The sequence below is a fragment of the Sus scrofa genome, chromosome 15 (genome assembly GCF_054392235.1).
Source record: "Sus scrofa isolate SSC_HxYL_T2T_F1_AM1 chromosome 15, Sscrofa_HxYL_maternal_Yorkshire_Landrace_v2.0, whole genome shotgun sequence".
In the NCBI taxonomy this organism is placed as follows: domain Eukaryota; kingdom Metazoa; phylum Chordata; class Mammalia; order Artiodactyla; family Suidae; genus Sus; species Sus scrofa.
In genome coordinates, this window is record NC_139397.1 from 144,312,540 (window position 1) to 144,332,557 (window position 20,018).

A 20,018-nucleotide genomic window follows, 5' to 3' on the forward strand; every position below is an offset into this window, starting at 1 on the left:
GATAACACTCATCAATTTGTTACTGTTATTTTTTGTTTCCAGTCTGTCACCTCAATGAACTGAGCTCTTCAGGGGAACAAGCTATTGCAATTATAAATGTTTTAACATTATTCATCTTTTTCTCCCTAGTACTTAGAAGAATGTCTGATATATAATCAGTATCCAAACATTATTTGATGCACAAATGACTCACCCACTGCTCAGCCAACCTGGATGAGGAGCCTGGAGAAATTCTGCTGATGTCCTTCTTCCTAAGTGAAGAGCTATCCAATTTGCTCTCGCACGGGTGTGACCAAGTATTCAGTATTCTACGTGCCTGTTTTCCAAAAAGGAAGCTCCCCCCCCCCCGCCAAAAAAAGGCAAAAAATGATGGTCACTTTTTTCACTTATATGTGACAAAGTATATCTAAGAAACAACTCTTTCTATTACAGCCAATCAAAGCAGAAAAAGAATACTTGTACCTAATCAAGTTCAAGGATAAACTTTATTCAGTCTCCAGGTTTCACCTGCTTGTTTAAGTGGACTGCGCATTATATATTATTGTAGCACTGTCAAACTTCTTGGATCTAATAATGTTCTCCATCTTCTAATACATTTATTATCGCAGCAGCCTATTCCTGGAGACTTCTTTACCATTTTTAAGTAAGTTCTCATCTATGCCATGGTTCAATGTTTTCATATATAAAATGGACATAATAAAGGCATCTATTAGGTTCTCATGAGGAAGCGCTGAGGAAGAAATCAGAGACACAAGTAAGACATTCAAAACAGCACAATGAACAATTAAGAAGGGTTAAATAGGGTTATATTAAACTATTTAAAATTAATTTAGGAGATTTTATGGTTATAGTTAGATAGTTACAGGTGTGTAAATAAGTGGTTTATGTAAACACTCCTGGAAGATCTAAAGAAATGTACTATTTTTTTTTCTTTTTTTTCTTTTTAGGGCTGTACCTGCAGCATATGGAGGTTCCCCAGCCAGGGGTTCAGTCAGAGCTACAGCTGCAGGCCTGTGCCACAGCTGCAGCTCCAGGCCTACGCCACACCAGATCCCAGCCACATGTGCAACCGCAGTTTGTGACAAGGCCAGATTCTTAATCCACTGAGTGAGTTAAGGGATCGAACCCACATTCTCATGGATACTATGTCCAGTTCCTAACCTGCTGACGCACAATGGGAACTCCTGAAGAAATGCACTTTAAAAATAAGTATTTATTTATTACATGCTCCCATGCATTTTGGATGATGTCTCAGAAAGTATACTCTCTGAATTAAGAGGTGCAGGATAAGAGGTTTTCCTTTTCCTTTCATTAAGAGGTCTACCAATGGCTCCCCAAAAGCTCACTCTTTCTTTCCTTCTCCTGTTCTTCTTTCTTTTCTCTCTCACATTTCTACCTCACATGCTGGTATAGAATTAAAATCCTATGTGATCAAGAACACAATAAAATGCTTAGGTTTGAAACTCTTACCAGATGCCTCTTGATAGCACATCCTTCCCCCTCCACCCTCTTCCAGCCCCCTCTACCCCTCCCACCCCGGCTAAACTGTTTCCTTACCTCCAGCTGACACCTTGACAAAAACTGAACCCCAGCGCCTAGCATGTAGACCTATAATTTGCCATTTTATTTTTCAGTCTCAGCAGGGTGCGCCCTGTTGCCAAGGATTTCCCACTCTGAAATGAAAGATAAAACAGACACCTGCAGAATTCTCTTACAGTTTGTCCTTCATCCTGGTGAAGAGCCTGAATAGGGCAGCAGAAAAGGTTTCCAGGATGAGAGGGGGATAATATTCAGTGCTGGGAGGAACTCCTGTGGTGAATGCCAAGAAGATTGTTTTGTGCAAAGGGCAGTCACTCCCGTCCCCAGGGAATGGAAGGAAAACCAGCTCCTTGAACAAAAAAAGATTTTACTTTTGGATCTTCTTTTCAGTGGATTTGGCCAGGCCACTTTCTTCCATTTTTTAACTGATTTTATGAGAGATCTGGTTGACCTAGGATGTTGACACAATATACGACACAGTTTGTGGTTCAGATTGGTATAGAAGTGACTGTTCAATGGTTCATGAGATCCAACCTCAGGATAAAATGCCCCTCTACCTAAAGTTCAGAGACAAGAGCCATCCGCTTTGTTCCTACTGCTTCAACCTCTTTCAAACCCCGTCACAGCTAGTGCATTTCTTGGTGTATTTCTGTCATCACATTCACCATCTAAGTACTATAATGCTTTCTTCTTCCTTGTCATCACTGGGTAAGTTTCTAGGCCCAAAAGCAGACAGAGAATGCACAACTGATATTAAAACAGAATATTACGTTATACCACAAGCAGTGTGGAGGCAAATCCTGTTTGCCTCCACAACAAACGCTGTTGTTACACTGTAGTTTTTCCTGACTAAAGGTGTTGAAAAATGCGTCTCCAGGGAATGCTTTTCCATCACGTGTAGCAGCAGAGCTCCACCTCAAAAATATTATGGTGCTTGTGAACCTCACTTCCTGCCATCCACTTTCTATTTTCCAGTGCTTTCCTTTTCGGATATTTTTTTTTCACACCTATTACAAAGCATAAAAACAGAAATAATCTGCTCTCACTCTGTTCAGAAGGGGAGATAAGGAAGAAAGGATACTAGCATAAAAAAAAATAAAAAGCTCTGCTTACGTACACTCTTTGACCCATTTATTCATTCAGTAAATATTTATGGAGGGCCTACTCTGCCAAGTGTGGTAACAAGTACCGGTTTACAGCGGAGAAAAAGAAAGACAAGATTCTCGCTTTGTGAAATATTCATTTGTCAGCGGAAAGAGAATGGACAATAAACAAATAAGTCCATGAAAATATTAGATTTTTTATTTTTGATTACAGAGTCTCCTAGACAATAATAAACACTGCGAAGAAGGCAGTGATGGGGTGGGGGCATGGGGGAGAAGGAGGGAGAGGGACTTTCGATTCGGGTGATAAGTTCTCCCCGAGATGATGTTTAGCTAAGACGTGGACGTTAAGAAGGAGCCAAATGCTCGAGATCCAGGAACAGAGGGTTCCCAGTGGAAGGGACAGCGAATGCAAAGCTCTGAGGAAAGAGAGCTCTTGGCTAAGGTGTCTGGAGCAGAGCCAGCTAGGGAGGAAGCAGTGTGGAAGAAATCTGAGAGGTGGCCAGGGGCCGAATTGCATAGCCCAAGGGAAGAATACAGCCATAACTTACCCTGTTTGTGAAAGGGTAAGAGCGCAGATATTCAGCAGGAAGAGGGAGTGCAGCCTAAAGGTGGGTAAAGATCAAACGACTTAGGGGGGGAAACGGGGTCATAGATACAGCTCTCACTTTGAATCTATCTCTAAAAATAGGACATGGCAGCCTTGAGCAGAGTCAGGTAGCAAATCTGTCACCTTCTTGCACATGTGGGTATCAGCCTCTCCTTGTACCAGTGTATTGGAAAGACAATATCCTGAAATACTGTTAGGAAAGAATACGTTTTACTCGTTATACCCACAATGTGGCTATAAAGAGTAAAGATCCACGTGGTTATAATGTGTTATAAACCAGCAAAGATCCACAGGCGGGAAGCAAAGAGTGGAAGAGAAGGTTCAAAATGAAACAATTCCATTCAGACGGTAAGATAAGGAACTACTTAGTTGTCTCTTGAGTGTTATAATAACATTTTCATAGTAAAAAAAAAAAATCGGGGTTTTCTTTTTTTGGCTTTTAGGGTATAAAAGCATACATTTACAACTAAGAAGAAAAGTTTTCAGTACTTGAAAACCAGAAAGTTAATTTCGATTCTCATTCAAAGTATCTCATTTGGTCTAGGTATTATAGAGCACCATGAGATATAATGGTGGTTATTTGAATTAATAGGTTATCACTTTACAGAAGTCTAAAAGATTTTAAGAGAAGGGACAGGATTCAATGAGCATCCAGCTGTTCATCAGTTAATTGAGTTCTTTAAAATATACAGTAAGTGTTAGATACTGTTATAAAGATTCTCAGTATGAACCAATCACAGGGCAATACCACACAAGATGCCTGCTTTATGAATTTTGCGCTCAGCATGTTTTCCAACTGGCTTATATTCCTTAGGAGATAAGTTGTTCCCCAAATAATTAAGCACTTACATCTTTAATGTGTTTTTGCAATCTGGCCTAATGATGTGACAGAGGGAATGGCCAAAGTGTCATATGGCCTATGGATATGAAACTGTCCCAAGTGACCAGCTGTCCTTCTGTTAAGATGGCTCCACATTGTTTATCAACTTGTGTGTTTACTATATCAGTTTTCTGGAGCTCTGACTTGTTTTAGATATATTTTTAATGTTTCTATCAAGAATAGGAGTTCTTCCTAGGTGTAAATCATTGAACAATGATTTCTTAGCTCTGATGTCAAAAGAAAAAGCAAGCAACAACAGGAAAAACAGATAACTTAAACCTCATCAAAATTAAACAGTTTTGTTATTCTGATACATCATTACCAATGGGAAAAGACAATCTTCATGCTAAGAGAAAATACTTACCCATTACGCATCTGGTAAGGTAAGGGACTTGTATGAAGAATGTATAAAGAAGTTTTACAGCTCAATAATGAAAGAAAATCCCATTTGAAAATGAGAAGAGAATCTCAATAGATATTTCTTTATAAATATAGCAATTGGCCAATAACCACATGAAAATATTCTCAACATTATTGACTATCAGGGAAACACAAATCAAAACCACAATAAGATACTCACTGCTAGGCTGGCTACAGTCAAGAAGACAGAAAACAACAAGAGTCATCAAGAAAGCAGAGAATTTAGGAGTTTCCCCATATGGCTCAGTGGAAACAAACCCAACCAGTATCCATAAAGTTGCAGGCTTGATCCCTGGCCCCCCGCTCAGTGGGTTAAGGATCCAGCATTGCGGTGAGACGTGGTGTAAGTCATGGAATTGGCTTGGATCTGGCACTGCTGTGGCTGTGGCACAGGCTGGCAGTTTTAGCTCTGATTCAACCCCTAGCCTGGGAAGTTCCATATGCCACAGGTGTGGCCCTAAAAAGCAAAAAAAAAAAAAAAAAAGGAGAATTTAGCATCCTTGTGTATTGCTGGTGGGAATTAAAATGGGCAACCTCTTTGAAATAGTCTAGTAATTTCGCAAAATGTTAAACATAGAGTTTTCACTTCTAGGTAGTTAATTAATAGAAGTAAAGACATGTCCACACAAAAATACTTGCAAGTATGTTCATGACAGTATTATTCATAAAAACTAGAAATGGAAAAAATTCTAATATCGATCAGTGGATGAATGGATAAATCAAATGCAGTACATACATATAATTGAATATTATTCTGCAATAAAAAAAGTAAAATACCGATTCATGATATAGCACACGTGAACCTTGAAAACATCACGCTAAATGAAAGCAGCCAGTCACAAAGACCACATATTGTATGATACCATTTATATGAAAGGTCTAGAGTAGCCAAGGAGATTAATGGTTGCTTAGGGGTGCGGATGGGGCAATTTGAGGAGCATGAGAGAGATGCTAATGGGGATGCAGTTTCTTTGTGGGATGACGATATGTTCTAAAATTGAGGGTGGTAATGGGTATACAACTCTGTGAATACAATTAAAACCATTCAGTTGTACACTTTGCAAGGGTGAATTATATGATTATATGGTGTGTGAATTATATCTCAATAAATGGGTTTTTTTAAAATAAATGTTCTTAACAGAGATTACTGCACCATATAATTCCTACCTCTGCATATTTCTCCCCAAAATGGAAGAAGTCTAACATCCTAAGAAAGAAATGGTCAAGCAATAAGACTAGAATTAACGAATCTCACATTGAGCGGTATATGCTGCTAATTAAGTCCTCAAAATGGATGTGGAAACTAAAGGGAGAAAAAAATCAAGCAATGTTACAAAATATACAATGTGGCAAGAGTAAAATATACTCTTGCAAGATATTAATTACTATATTTACTAGGACTCTAAATTTATAGCTTCAGAAGACACCTAAGTAACCACTTCATCCACCCTCCACCTTGTAAAATATGAAAACAGAGGCTCAGAGAACTTAAAATGTTTTGCCCTCAGGTCATCGAATACATGCTGGACTGAGCAAGGAATGAAAGTCAGATCTTCTGAATTATAATCCAATAGAAATTCAATTAGATAATCTATTCAATACCTAAGGACCTTAGAAAAAGGTTCAGATATTATTTTTTCAGAGAAAGTATGTCTTTCTTAAAGTAGTGGTTTATCTTAAAGACAAACGATAGATGTAATGCATACAATATATTAAATGTAGTGTTTCATATTAAAAGAGGAGCAAGGATTTCTTTCCTGGTGAATTCTGGCATGTGGGACTAAAGCCAAGGACAAAAATGTATGTCCCGGACACATATAAGGGATAAGAAATGGATTATGAGTATTCATAGGGAGGGTTCAAAAGGTCTTGGACAAATCACACCTCGCATTCCTTTTATATTCTCTTGTCTCTGCCATCCCCTGGGTTTCCAGGAAACCTCAAGATGACATAAACGTCAAGTGAAGCCCAGGGCAGCAAAGGCACAAAGAGAGTAAGAAGTTGATGAAAGAAAGAAAAGATGTCCTTTCGCCTACTTTGTGACTGAAGTGAGGGCTGGGAAAGAGTGGCTGTGGATGAACTTCCTGGTTCTCCTACTCCTAATGGTCTAGCTTGTTACTCGAAATTGGGAGCAGCATCACCCTATTAGAAAGAAAGACTTCAACCCCATCTTATCCCAGATCAATCAGAATCTGCATTTTCACAAGATCCCCAGGTGATGGGGTACACATTAGAAATTAAGATCTTGAGAGATGGCTGGTCTCCGTCAACGTTTCTCTGAAGCAATGTTCAGGTGTCTGTATCTTGAGGATCCAGCTGCCCAAGAGGGTTTAGATGATTGGTCACCACCTCTACATCCTTGGGAAGCTCTGGCTTCTGGATTCACATGAAAGTCATGCACTTTGGCTCTAATCAGAAAAGACCTTTGCTGGTCATAAGAAGTGTTAAGTCAGCTGCCTACTAACTCAACTTCCAGTCTCACGTAATTTTCCAGTTCTGCCTCTTGATGTTGACTTTTAAAAGCTCTTAACGTGTTCCTGTAGCACCTCCATGAATGTGTTTTCATTACATATCTGTGCTTTCATCTTTGCAAAACAAGGATGTTCTCCTTTCTCAGAAATTAATGTCATATTTCCTGTCAAACCCTTCATTTTCACAAGTTCAGACTAATTATGACTGCAGATGGTACCGCTAAATAAAGTTCTCCATCATGGACACTTAATCAAATCAGTATTCCCAGTAGAAATGTCTGTCTTATGGAAAAACCTGTTGCTGTGGGTTAGTTGAGAGTTTAAGGTAATGTTGAAGAGTTCTTTAATTTTATTCCAAGCCAAGATTGCTATGGAAACTAATGTGCAGGCTTAGAAATATCTCATTAGGGTTTCTTTTGTCTAAATAGTAAAGAAAATGCTGACATCACATTAGCATTTAAACACTACATGCCTTGTGCAGAGGAGCAAACAGCAGAGTAAGTGAAACTGCATCCAAGTTCAGCTAAACAGTCGCTGTTAAGGATACTCACCTTTGCCCATCTACTGTTTATATACAACACTTCTTCCAACCACTAAACCGTCTTGTAACAATCTCATTACCAGGCAGCATCTCCAAAGGAGGGGAAACAGCTCAGAGAATATTTTAAAAAAGGAAAGAAAGAAAAGAAAAAGAAGCAGTTACAGGTTTTTTTGTGTGAAAAACTGCACTTCTGAGTAATGTTTTACAGTAGAAGGTTAAACCCCAGGCTAATATGTATCTTTAAGTGATCACAGATTCTCAATTGTTCTTTCTTTCCCCTCATCATTCACCTAGGCAATAAAGATCTGTGTTCCATGACTCAAAAAAAAAAATAAAATCAGCGTCTATGGCACTAAATTGTATCATATTTCAGGAAAGACACTAAGAATTTGGTTTTGCTTTTATATTTTATTTGCATGTGATGACCAGGAAGAAAAAGAAAACTGTACAACTTGGAAGCTCTGTAAATGTCCAATGTTTTCAGCATAGCAAACAAAGACAATTTGCAAGTTCAGAATTACCTTCTCCGACCTTTTATTTTCAAAGGGGTGGATTTTGATTACATGAGTTATATGGTTAATGGATACCTTAGGTGGGATCCAACTCTAGCCAATCTGAAGATCCCCATTCTGGGCCACAGTCAAATGAAGACAATTGATCCCCAGACCAAACATTTGGTTGTGGTCTTCACCAGAGCCATATTGGCCTAGTAAGCTCTGCCTGATGGTTTCAAATCTCTAGGGGGCCCTTAGACATTCTTCCTCTTCAAAAGATGGCCACAAGCCTACTGCAGGTGTGAGTATGTTAAATCCAAGCAAAGTTTTGCACTTCTGTTGTTGTTGTCTTTTCAGGGCTGCACCCACAGCCTATGGAGGGTCCCAGGAAAGAAGTCAAATGGGAGCTTCCACTGTGGCCTTTGCCACTGCCAGATCCAATCCACATCTGCAACCTACACCACAGCTCACAGCAACACCGGATCCCTAACCCACTGACCGGGACCAGGGATTGAACCCACATCCTCATAGACACTAATCAGGTTCATCACTGCTGAGCCAAACAGGAACTCCCCAAGAAATGTTTAATTTACCACAATGTAACTTGTATTTTCCCTGATAGGTAATAAAAAAGAGCAGTGCTGAACAGTTAGCAGTCTGTATTCTGTCTCATTCAGTGAGGATCAACTCTCTGGCTTCCATTTCATCTCTACCACTTCCTCATTAGTTGAATTTTTTAAAAGCCACTTATCGCTCTTGGATTCAATTTCTTGTTCTGCAAAACGGAGCCAAGCGTTGGAGAAAGTACTATGCCCACCTTTGGAGACAGAGTCCTAGTCTTGTTCCTAGCTAGGCACATCTACCCACCCAAGTGTCCGTTCTGAATCAAATCACCAGAACAAGATGCATTTCAACTATACGATAATTATTATATTTATGTAAAATACTTATTGTGTCCTTTCAAGTAAAAAAGTGGTTCCCAGCAGTCAAACCACTTACATGCATTTATTTTTCAGTACACCTGCAATTCCTGTGCTCTCAGCAGGCTCCGTAAATAGGTCGTCTTACACGGGAGATACAAGTTTGTAAAAAGAGAAGGACTTGCCTTCAGAGAGGTTCATGAATAGGAATAAAATGTTTTGGTGTACAATAAAATGTGTGTACCTGCTCAGAAATATCTATATCCATGTCCATCTCTATCTCTGTCTCCATCCTGACCCCAGTTCCATCTGTATCTTTGCAATTATTACTTCTGTCCATAGCTATACATCCTTGAAGCATGCAGGTCATTCTCCCTTTCTGGATTTCTTTTCTGATACAGACTCTACCTGGAAAACTAAACTTTAAGAATGCATAAAACATTTATGTGCAAGCATTTTTTCACTGCAATGAAACTAGTTTCAAGATAAAAAACCTTGATAAGAAATATCATTAAAAACTTTTCTCAGAGTTACCATTGTGGCTTGGTGGTAACAACTCAGCCCCTAGCCTGGGAACTTCCATGTGTCACAGGTGCAGCCCTAAAAAACAAACAAGCAAACAAACAAACAAACAAAAAACTTTTCCCATTTAACCTTAAATGCATTTCCCAACTCAAATATAACAAAGTTGGTGAAAATTTATGATTGAACTAAGATTTTGAATTGTTCTGAAAATACGGTTTTTATTTATTCTTTTTGGCAGATCAACCTGAGTGTTTTCATACACATCTATAATCATAGATCTGGACATCATCATATCCAGCAAAATTTCAACTTAGAAGAATATTTCTAAAATATTAGAACAACAATTATGGATGGAATTGTCTCCCTTCCACAAAGTCATATGTTGAAGCCTTAACCTAACCCCCAATATGACTGTATTTGGGCCTTTAGGGAGGAAAGGTTAAATTAGGTCATGGGATAGAGCCCTAATCCAATAGGACTAGTGGCCTTGTAGAAACAGGAAGAGATTATAACAGTCATGAGAGCACCGAAGAAAGACCAGGTGAGGACACTGCAAGAAGGCCGCCACCTACAAGCCAAAGAGAGAAGTTGTGGGAGAACCAAACCTATCACCACCTCGATGAGAGGGAAGACATAGAAAGAGTAAATCCTTCCTTCCATTACAGACTCCAGAAATAACACTCGTGTGATCCTGAATGAGTCTCACCTGCTCTCAGTAAAATAAAACACTTGGGCTAAGAGAACTCTGATGTCTACTCTTGTTGTTTTTCTGCTGTGTTTTATAATGATAATGATAACAGTAACAGTTGTTTGAGCATTCTATGACCGTGGCATTCTTCTATCAATGCCTTAGAAAACTGTTGCCACCTACAGCTCTCCTAGGCTCCAAGGGAAGACCATGGTGTCCCAAGCATATTGAATTGAGTAGAATGCTATTATTGTCTGATTCTATCAACCCCAACTCTGCAATATCTGTTTATCTGATGTTAGAGTCTCTGCAGAAATAAAGAGACTTTATTTACATAATTCAATATTTCAACTACTGTACAATGTTCCTAATCATCTACCCTTCAAAGAGCACCGAAAGGTAAGAGCCTGCATATTGTCATGCCATGATTTGAAATTTCCAAAGCTCTCACATGTACACACGTGTACTCCCTCACATTGTATAAACATGCTTTTGTGGGGTATAGTTTGAAAACACAGCCTAAATGTATTCACAATAAAGATAGCTGATATTTTATGTATTGGAAACTTTGTTAAATGATTTATACGCATTATTAATTCTTTGAATCCTCCCAAACCATGAAGTCGGGAGTATCAACTTCCTTTCAAGCAAGAGACATCAATGCTTAAATGGAACCATTTAGGAGAAATTTAGCTAGCATATGGCAGAACAAGGATCTGAACTCGAAGAATCTACCTCCAAAGCATGCGTGCTTAGTCCATTATGCAATTCTTCTTCTCTGGAAGACTTCTAATTTCTGGGCTGGACCACTTTCAGTTAACATGGAGAAACAAACTTTTAATAATAATAAAATTCAATAAATTCCAATTCCAAAAATCACTTCTTCCAAAAGAATGTTGAAGCAGGTGTTCCAAGCTTTGACAGTCATCATTTAAGGATCTAAAATATTTTAAGTCCGCATCAGTTTTTTCTGTATTCTCTACATACGAAGCCAAGCTCTCCCTGTTGTGCTTTCCAGCAAAACCTCAAGCTGACAGTTGCATTCAGCACTTAATCCCCATCTAAATAATGAAGGCTCTGCTGGAATTTTCAGTGACACCAGGTCCAGAATTTGCCATGGAAAGCAAAAATCACCCTACTCTACCCAGCCCTGTGAATATCCAGCCAAGGTCGTGTTCAAGGTAAAACTGAGATCTGACCTTTTACCCCCGAGAGCTCCCTACTTTGGCCATGGCTGCACCAAAATAAACTCATGTTTTTGGGATGCAGTGTGTCCCGAGTTAGTGTGTGGAAGACATTATGTCTCTTCCAGGTCTGAAAATGACCCGCTTGACAAAAACAGTGCTGCAGACAATCAGAATGCTCCATTTCTTTTGGAAAGAGTCATAAAATTATTTAAAATCTACATAGGAACATTTTAATCAGCACAATAAAAACTTTTAATTTGCCTGAAAATAATATTCTCTTATAAGTCTTGCTTTAAGTTTCTTTTTAAATTAAAAAAAAGTACAGTCTTTTAAAAAAAATGTTATTAATAGGCTTCTAAGGTAAATAGCAGTATCTTATCTGATACCACGTTACTCCCCTTTTGTATTCTATGAAGGAAATCATACATAGCATCTTGCTATATTTTCCAAATAACATATTCACATTCCTACAATTTCTCTTATTTTGTGGTTTTAAACATTATACAGGATTTTCTGTTGTTAATACCCCATCACTACTATTCTCTTCTAAGGCCATGTCCTTCAAAGTCACCTGTCCTGTGTGGTCCAGACTAGAGTTTGTCATGAGACTTGGAAACAAACGTACCAGACCCACAGACATAGAAAACAAACTTATGGTTACCAAAGTGGAATGGGGGAGGCAGGATAAATTAGGAGTTTGGGATTATCAGATACACAGTACAAATAGAAAACCAAGAAGGACCTACTTATAATACGAGGAACTATAGTCAATATATTGTAACAACTCAGAGGGAAAAGAATCTGCAAAAGAATATATATGTGTATATCTATATATGTACATAATACATATATAAAATTAGAGTGTAAAAAAATATATATATGTATATATATATATATATATATATTCTGAATCACTTTGCTGTACATCTGAAGCTAGCACAGCAGTATAAGTTACATATATACTTTGGAGTTCTTTTGTGGCACAGTGGGTTAAGAATCTGGCATTGTCACTGCAGTGGCTAGCGTTGCTATTTTGTCTCGGATTTGATCCCTGGCCCAGGAAATTCCACATGCTGTGGCCATGGCCAAAAAAATGTACTATTTTTCAATTAAAAAAAAAAGAAAAAAGAAATGTACCAAAATCAATGACTCTGGGAAGGTGGAATGATCAGGTGTGTGTGCAGACATGAGCTTTATAGGAGCTTCCCGACATGTTTATAAAGGGTGTCAGGTGTCACCTTCCTGCTGCAGACAGATCCTAACTGCACATGCCCCACTCACCTGCAGCTGCTCCCTGACTTTTAGTAGCAGCTTTATTGTTAACTGCTCTCTCCCACCCCAAGCAGGTCTTTGCTCAGGATGGCAACCACCTGATTCTATATAAATGTTTTATGTCCAGAATTCATAGAAATAGAGCCTTAAGGATGAATATCTGGAGGTAGTTCTCTGATAGAACTAGATTCAAAAATGAAAGCAACAATGAGGTTCCACTGTATAGCATAGGGCACTATATCCAGTCTCCTGGGACAGAATGTGATGGAAGATAATATAAGAAAAAAACATAGGAGTTCCCATTATGGTACAGCAGAAACGAATCTGACTAGGAGCCATGAGGTTGCAGGTTCGATCCCTGGCCTCGCTCAGTGGGTTAAGGATCCGGCGTTGCCATGAGCTGTGGTGTAGGTCGCAAGACGTGTCTTGGATCTGGGGTTGCTATGGCTGTGGTGTAGGCCGGTAGCAACAGCTCCAATTCGACCCTTAGCCTGGGAACCTCCATATGCTGCAGGTGTGGCCCTAAAAAGGCAAAAGTCAAAAAGAAAAAAAAAAGAAAAGAAAAATGTGTGTGTGTATACATATATATGATGGGTCACTTTGCTGAACCACAGAAATTGCCACAATATTGTAAATCAAATGTCCTTTAAGTTCTTTTTTTTTTTAATTTTAAAAAATAAAAGTAAAAGTAACAATGACCTAACCCTGTGGCAGCTCGGAAATCCTATGACCCGCAGAGGCAAAAACGATTGTCAAGTTTTCACCCCTTGTCACCAGGAATGAAAATTCTATTAGACGATGTGTCTTTAAAGATGAAATTGCTGCCTTAATAAAATACTAAGGTCGTAATCATAGTGTAAAAATGTGAGGTGAGTTGATTGTCTCTGAGTGAGACGGTGAATGGAGAGTAAGGAGAAGGATGAGCTTGGAACTGAGCATTTCCAGGTCGTGGTTCAGATAAAGAGCAAGAGCTCTTCTATGACTTTCCTGAACAAAGTCCTTATCTTCTAGAGCCAGAGAGCCGTGATTTCTAAAAAAATAAATTGAAAATATGATCTTACATGTGGACAAAGTAAATTCAGAATCTTGGAGAACCTCTTGTATTGAGGTTAGGGCTTTGGTTAAAAAGGGATGAGCTCTGAAAATTAAAATGAGGTATATGAAGATATACCTTGAACACCCAAATCCACCAGGCTGCTTCGATGGGAGCAGCAGCCCTTCCTTACTTATCTGAGAACGTTGCCCACCCCCCCCTTGTGTGACAGACTCATATTAAACTGTCCTAATGTAGCTGATTTGCAGGGAAAAAAATGATCTGACTACAGACTCAACCCCCCCCCCCCACCATTCATTGTTTCAAAATTTAAGCCTCAAATATCTGTAAGTTCCAACAGGACAGGAATAATGTATGAGCTAGCTGGAGGTCTCATAAACATGCAAACAATTTAACACTCCTACAATTTATGTTGTGAGAAACCCGAATAATGTATGTGAAAATAGATCCTAAAGATCACAGTCTATGATAGAAAAACGAAAATATTGGATTGGGATGCATTTATTCATATGAATAAATATATGAATCCAGATAATCTAGATTCATTGAGATAGTTTGAGTGGCAGTGGCAGGAAGTGGCTCTAACATTGTCTTTCTTTTTTTACTTATTATTATTTTTTTTTTTTTAGGGGCAGGCCCACAGCATGTGGAAGTTCCTAGACAAGGGATCAAATCCAAGCTGACCAACCACAGCCACAGCCACACCACAGCTGGATCCTTAACCCAGTGAGCGAGGCCAGGATTCTAGTCAGGTTCACTACCGCTGAGCCAAAATGCGAACTCCTCTAACAGTTTTCTTGAAGCCAGTAGTGGCCAATACTAAACAAAGTTGCAATGCCAGAGATTCCTAAGTGTACTCGGTCTAGAAGAAGATATCTAAGGCTTTAGGAAGCTATCCCAAAGCTTAGGGAAATAGGAACGCTGGAGTAATATTATTATTGTCTACTTTTTCAAACTTTTAACCATAGGCCCAGGATATAACAGAAGTCACCCCCCTTCACCAGAGTTGTTTCTTTGTTTATTTTGTTATCATAATATCACTTTATTGAGGGTGTGGGGGCACAATTTTTTTTTTTAGTTAATTTGTTTTTTATTAAAGTACAGTTGATTTATAATGTTGTACCAAATTCTGCTGTATAGCAAAGTGACCCAATCATACATACATACACATTCCCCTTCTTATATTTTCTTCCATCATGGTCTGTCTCAAGAAACTGGATAGAGTTCCCTGTGCTAATACAGCAGGATTCATTGTTTATCTATTCTAAATGTAATAGTTTGCAGCTACTAACCCCAAACTCCCTGTCCATCTCACTCCCTTTCCCCTCCCCCTTGGCAACCACAAGTCTGTTCTCCATGTCTGTGAGTCTCTTTCTGTTTTGTTGATAGGTTCATCTGTGCCCTTCCTAGATGCCACATATAAGTGATCTCATATGGTGTTTGTCTTTTGCTTTCTGATTTACTTCACCTAATGAGAATCACCAGACTTTTGAGAAATACAAAGGGAGCACCAGAATCTATGAAATCTTTTGAGTGAATGGTGTCTTTAAGCTGGGAATAAGAATGTGAGATGTTGCTCTAAAAATGAGGTTTGTGAAACCTGTGGGGTTGATGAGATTCCAGAATGGCAGGAGCCAGGTGGTGGGGCTTAACCTATAGAGACAAGATGGACATGGTTCCTGCAAAGGGTAACAGGGCTGCTGCAGTAATCCAGAAGGTTTGACTTGCAAAGCTTGGTAGTGTCCCAGGGCAAAATTTTATGGGCAATCTACTAAACTCTTACCTGACTTCTACAAGTGATGACCTCTAAGTCTTGTAGACAGAGGTCTGACTTGAATCATCACAAAGGAATCAAGACACCTAGCCAATATCTAAATGTGATCCAGCTCACTGAGTCTGTTGAATGGAAGCCTGGCTTTACTTAAAGAAAACTCCTTCTGTAATGCCAACATTTTACACTGTATATTTTCTTCTTAATCTTCTCCAGTGGCACCTAGAATAATATAACAGAGCAGTAAATTGAATAAAGGAAAAGACTTAGAAACTGGAGGGATTACTAGATACTGACTTAACTGACTAGACTACATGTAATTACTAGGGTTAACTGATGCTAATTCCTAGGGACTCCAATAAGATTAAAGTCAAATAAGATTAAGGTCCAGGATAGGGGCTTATGTAATCCAGGTAATTGATGTAATTTGCCTTTAATCCAGCTCACAGTGGTTCTCTTGGGTTCCTAAACCTACTACATGGTTATTTTTCAAGTCCTGGACAGCACTGTTGGAAAAAGACATACTCAGCAATTGGCAGAATCCCCATATTGTTTTTCTGACATTCAAAGTGAGGGCTATTGTAGTAGGAAAAGCCAAGTGGAGGCTTCTAGAACTGCCTCTGCCTGTCAAAATAGCAAATCAAAATCAATACTGCCTTTCTGAAAAATTGTAGAAATCCCAAGCATATCCCCATTCAATTATCCTAGTTAGCCTATGTGTAAGAGAGATGGCCCTTGAGGAATGAAATGGATTATTGCAAATTTAATCAGATGGCAACATAATTTGAATATGATGTTTTGGATTTAGTTTCTTTGCTGGAGCAAATCCATCCATTCTGTATTATCAAGAGTGCAGCTATTGGTTGAAGGAGTGATTTTCTCCCCTATATTAATATATACTCCTAGAAGTAGTTTGCTTTCACCTGACAAAGGCAGTCATGTGCTTTCACCATCCTATTTCTGGGGTTACATCAAATCCATAACCCAATGTCATAATCCAGTCCAGGGGCACATTTATCATCAATTGCACAGAGATTGTGCTAATTTATCCTACTGATGATAGCAGGTTGATTGAACATGCCGAGGAGATAGTACAAATATCCAGGCAAAAGACACGCGGACCAGAGCGTCAAAAATAAATCCCACAACATTTAAGCAGCCAGCTACCTCAGCGAAATTTCTGGAGCTTGAGAGGTCTGAGGCAAGTTGAGATATATTCTTCAAAGTCGTATACCAGATGCCAAGTTATGATGTCTGGTATTTTCTTCAATAAGAAAGAGGCACAATGTCTAGAGGACTGCTTGAACTCTGAAAGCAACACTCATGTAGACTAAGAATCAAATTATTTACCAAGTACACTGTGAGGCTGCTAGTTTAGAAAGTTCACATGGGGGCCAGAGGAAGATGCATCTTATAAGAGGTCCGTACCATTGCGCATGTTTCCCAGCCATTTGCACTGTATGACCTGCAGATGCAATAGAACTTGCAATGCATATGGCAGATCTGGATGCCATCTCAGTCTTTTTCACCATTGGGCTTAATATCTTTAGTTTCTTTATTCTCTTTGTCATGGACTTTCTGGGGGGGGTATGTATTTATTCTGTCCTATTTAAATATAAATAAATAGCATTTTACAAAAGAATTGATCTTAAGGGAATTCAGGACTTAGTCACGTAATAAAATGCACCTATTTATATTCATTTTTACAATGCTCACAACCCTCTAAAGTACAAATCAAAGTCAGTCAATGGGTTAACCAGTGTTAGTTCTTTCACCTACTCTGTGCCTGTGACAAGTACATTACTAATACTTTCTTTAAATGGAAGTCGACCAGCTCAACTCCAGTGTTGTTAACATGATAACTAGAGAGTTGACCCCAGCTTTGGTATAGGAGGTCTGCTATTTCCTTGCTATAGAACCCTGGAGAGATCACTGAGCTTTCTGTGAACCTCAAGTTTCTCTTACTGAAATAACCGAAGCACTTGTCTCCCGGAGGCTGATGTGAGAACTAATATAAGCCAATGACCATGAAACTTCCTATACATACTAATCCCTCAAGTTGGTCAAATTCATGGAGTCTTTGGAACAAGGAACGTGGCCAGCTTCACCACTGAGATGGTACCAGACAGAACAAAATTCTCCTTGTTGGTGTGCCAAACCACCTGAAAAATACCTAATGAAGAACCAGGATGTGAAAAGCACTCTAGCACTATTATTAGCCCTTTGAATGAGAACAAATAGCAGCAACAAGAGATCCACCAGTAATCCCCAGATGATACGCCAAGTGAATCCAAACAAAGGGGCCCAACCCTTCTTGGCTCCCACATGCTTTATGGCTAATAGCAGTGAAAGCTGGGAAAGGAGATCTGTTTTGAAGCCAAAAGGTCAGTAGGCTGCCAACACATGGACATTTTATTTTATGAAAATAAAATATTAAATATTGACAAAAAATTCTCAGCACCGATACTATACTCAGGCAGATTTAAAAAAACTACTACCAAATTGGAGATTGCAGAATAAGTTGTGGAAAAGGCACATGGATGTATTTTTGGCAAATTTAAAAAAATGTTTTCAAGTTTGAAAAATAAAAGATGACTGATCCATTAAAATCTATTGTTAGAAAAAAAAAAACAGCTGCTGACAATTTGATAAATTATTCATCCAAGAGCTTCAATAATCTAAAACAACTTCTCCCACATATGTTGACAGGGGAAGAACTATCTAGCAAAAATGATGAAACAGAATAATTTTAGGGTATTTCTAAAATGATTAGAATATCCGTTTGTCTTTTAAGCCTCATTTGTTCTTAATTTTAAGCTAAAATTATTGAACATTTCTGACAAGGACTTGACAAAGTTTTAAAAAAATATGTTTGTTACACACAAAAAAAATACTCTTTTAGCAGCATGGCAGAATTTAACAGATATTTACAGTGCTCTTTTGTAACAGAAATAGAAAATCTGGAAGACTTAGCAGAATATGATTATGCCATTGCCTTAACCAAGATTTTGATAAAAAGAAACTGTAGAATCTCAGTGAACACAGAGCCTGGGTTTCCTACCGGGAAGGAGGTCCTGTCAGCTCCTGCAGAAAGCCACCGGGCCCAGGCTACGCCCTTCACTTGCTGGCTGAGGTCCAGTGACGACTGACTAATGGAATGAATTAGAAAGGCTGGGCCACTTCAACCTAACGGCGGGGACCACTCTGACAGTCCATTTTAGCTTCAGAGCTCCCTGCAGGTTTGGCTGAGGTTATCAGAGGGTGTATATCTCAGCTCAGCTCCCCCAGGGTCCAATCCCATTTCCTCTTCCTCCTCCCTTCCAAGGATACTCCCTAATAAACATCCTGTACACTAAATTCCACCTCCTGATCTGCTTCCCAAGCAAACAATCTGCAGCAAGGAACAAACGGCAGAAGGGAAATATCAATGTTTCCGTCATTCATTCAGTAGCTCAGCAAGCCCTAAATGAGTGCCAGTTACGCAACACATTAAACGATGACCCTTTGCACGGAATGAAATCGAGTCCCTGCCCCAAGATCGTCACAGTCCAATGAGGAAGGCTATGAATTGAAATGGGAACTGTGAATCACAATAAAATTAGTCCATACGAAAAGACCTGTAAAGAGTCTCCAGTATATGTGGGCAAACCTCTAAAGAATGGACGAATCTCAAAAACTATGCTAAGTGAAAGGTAGCCTGCACAGTATATGATTTATTTCTATGAAATGTGTAGAAAAGGCAAATCTATAGAGAGAGTAGATTAATGGTTCCTGGGGTTGGCAGTGGGAATGGGGGTTGACTGCAAATGGAATTTGAGGTCTTTCTCAGATGACAGGTATGTTTGAAAATGGATTGTAACCATGGTGGCACAACTCTATAAAATTACTAAAATGCATTGATTTCTACACTTAAAATGAGTGAATTTTATGATATATGAATTATACTTCAGTGAAGCTTTTAAAAAATAAAAAATATTCACATTATTTCTCTTCAGGTCCATGCAATAAGTCAGATGACTTGCAAATAATTTCTCATCCAATCCTCAAGATCACCAGAAGGAGAACTTATTGATTCCAAAGGATGATCTGATATTGTTTGTCATGGGCTGGGATATCTAAGAAGAAAAACAGCAATAATCAAAATTGAGCATGGGATTTATAGAAGACAGCCAATTCTCAAAGAGAAGAAAGCACAGCTTTTACATGGTCTGAACATAAAACCAGTTTTGCTCCCCTCCCAGGTTAGGTCTTGAACAGAGACTATTATTTGTTCGTTCATCTCAGCTACCATCTCGTTCAGCATCTCATGTAAGACTTAGCTGTACGAAGAATCTGTCCTTTCCATGAGGAAGTTTTAAATGAAAAAATTAATCCTGAAGTATTGATTAATCCCACCAGTAATTACTTAGGATTGCCTGTGTGCCCATAATTTAAATCCAATTAAAGATTTGGTTTATGAGAGGAGAGAACATTCCTACATATTTAGTTGTCAGACATTTTATTCATTCATTTATTTTATTTTATTATTTTAGGGCCGCATCTG

The 20,018-nt window shown here is 38.8% G+C and overlaps 2 long non-coding RNA genes across 4 annotated transcripts; one reads left to right on the top strand and one right to left on the bottom strand.

The window, feature by feature from the left end:
• Positions 1–1,557: 1,557 nt before the first annotated feature.
• On the bottom strand, positions 1,558–18,747 carry LOC106508684 (uncharacterized). Of its 2 annotated transcripts, XR_001305704.3 has the most exons (4): positions 18,537–18,712; positions 15,488–15,697; positions 7,575–11,130; positions 1,887–2,546 (listed from the first exon to the last, which is right to left on the bottom strand). It is a non-coding gene; the product is annotated as an uncharacterized LOC106508684 (long non-coding RNA). The 2 variants fall into 2 exon arrangements; XR_014830190.1 differs by lacking the exon at positions 15,488–15,697 and having other exon boundaries at positions 1,558–2,546; positions 18,537–18,747.
• Positions 3,125–10,246, top strand: LOC146396178 (uncharacterized). Of its 2 annotated transcripts, none has more exons than XR_014830188.1 (2): positions 3,125–3,253; positions 9,742–10,246. It is a non-coding gene; the product is annotated as an uncharacterized LOC146396178 (long non-coding RNA). The 2 variants fall into 2 exon arrangements; XR_014830189.1 differs by lacking the exon at positions 9,742–10,246 and adding an exon at positions 6,487–8,701 and having other exon boundaries at positions 3,154–3,253.
• Positions 18,748–20,018: the final 1,271 nt, after the last annotated feature.